We start from the raw sequence: 2,961 nt of genomic DNA, 5'->3' as shown, positions 1-2,961 counted from the left end.
GATCATACAAGCTACAATTTCCAAGTTTTCCTTTACCATAGTGTTTGCACTCAGAGCGATCAAATCGAACATTTTCAACACTAGCAACAGATGTAGCTGGAGCTCTGAAACTCGAATGCGATCTCGTACGATCTCTATTCAGATGTCCCATATTAGCCTTTGAACGGCTATAATTATCTCAAATCTTCTTTGATACAGATTGATATGACTTGATTGATGATCTATTTCGCATTCTTTATTTCCCGAGCTCTTTAGCTTTACATGCTTTTTCAAAAAACACTATAAATTCTTTGATCTCAAGAATCGTGACTAACAAACGAATATCTTCATTCAGACCATCTTCAAATCTTTTGACATTATTGCCTTAGAAGATACACATTCTCCAACATACTGACTTAGTCTTACAAATTCCTTCTTATATTTTGTAATAGACATACTGCCTTGTTTAAGCTCAAGACTCAAGAAACTCTTTGCATTTCTGGTCGATAAATCTCTGACTGATGTATTTCTTTCAGAATTCAACTTGGAAGAAATCCCAGGTGACTCACTCTCTTGGAACCACCAATATCAAAGTCTTCCACCAGTGATACACTGTATCTTTCAAAAATGAAATGATAGATTTTATGCATTTATCTGGATTCAAAGACAATTTATCGAATGCATTCATCTGGATTCAAAGACAATTTATCGAACACTCGTACCGTGTTCTCTAACCAGAACTCGGCTCTTTTAGCATCATCATTCGTAGTAGCACGAAATTCTTCGGCCCTATATTTTCTAATTTTATCAACTAGAGGCTTATTTAACTAAGTCTGATTAGCTTGTGGCATAACAGGGACTTGTGGAGGATTAGCCGGGACTAAGGGTTGTTGAACAGCCGAATTAGTTCTAATGTACTGACTAAACCAATCATTCATCATTTGATAGAAGGCTTGTCTAGCCTCTCCATCATGGCTACTCTTAGCCAATCTAGAATCGGATGGCACTGTCCCTTGAGCGGGAGCAGGAGCATTACTCTCGACATTGTCAGCTACGGCTCATTCGGGATCCATTTGCTATATAAAAATACATTTTCATTGTCAAGATTCATCACACTATCGCAGTTCATAAACATGGCATGTATAGCTAGACTCACATATGCCACATTAGTCCTAGAATCGACTAAACCGTAGCTCTGATATCAACCAAATGTAACACCCCTAAGTCGTATCTGTCGCTAGACTAGAGTTATAGGCGTTATTGGACAATCGGAATAGTTTACAATAATTCATAAACTTCATTCAAAAATCATAGTCATACATCACAATAGTGTCCCTTATGTAGATCATCGAGACCTTAAGCATGATTTAGAAAAGGGTCGGGACTAAACCAAGCTCATACAAAATTTTTCAAAGTTTTACAAGTCACACGCCCATGTGCACAGGCCGTGTGCCTCACACAACTTTAGACACGTCTGTGTGTCTAGGCCGTGTCAAAACAGGGCATACATACTGACTTAATCAGATGGCCACAAGACATGCCCGTGTGCCTTGGCCGTGGTCGAAACTGACTTGGGTCACACGGCTAGCCACACGCCCATAAGCCTTGGCCGTGCTCAAGATTGACTTAAAATTATAGGGTACCCCAAAGGACACACGGTCATGAAACATGACCGTGTGCCGCACACGGCTGAGACTTACGCCCGTGTCTCTACCCGTGTGGACAAAAATAGGCCATTTGAAAAGCAAATTTTCCACCCAATTTGGGTCAAACCTACAGGCATCAAACCAAGCATATTTGTACTATAATTTCAACCAATTTTAATACCACAACTTACACCAATCATGCCATAACATTATCAACCAATTTCATGCTTAATAGTCATACCAAATTATGCCAAAATATAAGACAAAATCATATCTAAACTTTTGTTTCATAACCTCATTTTACTTCTGATACGTGATATTCGTGACAGGTTTTAAAGATTTATGAACGAATCGTTCTTGAGACTAACTTATTATCACGATTAAGGCAAGTGTACCTATCGAATAGTAGTATAGTTCAACAAGACCAGATTGTCGAACCCAAAGGAACCACGAGTACTAGTATTTACTTCCTTTTCAATTATCTAGCCTAAAAATTAAGAGGTTTAGTTATCTAAACTAATTACTAAGCTAAGAATGCACAAAAAGAAAATTTGGGAAAATACTTTTAGGAAAATTCGATTGATTAAGACAATACCTAAGGAAAAATTCACCTAGACTTCACTTGTTATTTGACTCTGAATCAGACGATTTATTCATTTGACTTGATCCGTAAAAATCCCTAAGTTATATTATTATCTCTCTCGAGACTAATAACGTCTAACCCTAGGTTGAATAATTGAAATCTCTTTCTAATTAACACCCTAGAATTGCATTAACTCGATCTATGGATTCCCTTATTAGGTTTCACCCTAATCCGAAAAAATCTTATCACCCTATCTCTAGGCGTGCAATCAAATCCGCTTAATTATGACAAATTTACTCTTAAACAGGGTCTATTCATCCTCTGAATAAGAGCTTAACTTGAATCAATATCCTGGAATATCAAAATAAGAATTAAGAACACATAATTAAGAACAAGTCAAATTTTTATCATACAATTCAGATAATAATAACAAGATCCGTCTGAAGTTTCATTCCCCTTAGTTATTTAGGGGGTTTAGTTCACACTTATGAAATAAAACATCTCAAAAGCATAAAAATAAGAAAACATAAGAAAACCCAAAACTCCTGAAGGAACTTGAAGGGAAATCTTCAGTCTTAATGATGAATCCGGCTTCTGAGATGGATCAATCAGCTTTCCTTGAGTAATTCCTTACTTTCTACTCTGCGTCCCCCTCTTAAGTGCCTCCTCAGGTGTTTAAATAGGCTTTTGGATGCCTAGGAGCCCTAAAAATTGGTCTTTCTTGAATAGGACTATACTTTGGCTCGACAGGGA

The sequence above is a fragment of the Gossypium hirsutum genome, chromosome A13, assembly GCF_007990345.1.
Source record: "Gossypium hirsutum isolate 1008001.06 chromosome A13, Gossypium_hirsutum_v2.1, whole genome shotgun sequence".
NCBI classification, from domain to species: Eukaryota; Viridiplantae; Streptophyta; class Magnoliopsida; order Malvales; family Malvaceae; genus Gossypium; species Gossypium hirsutum.
This window is presented reverse-complemented; position numbering follows the sequence as displayed.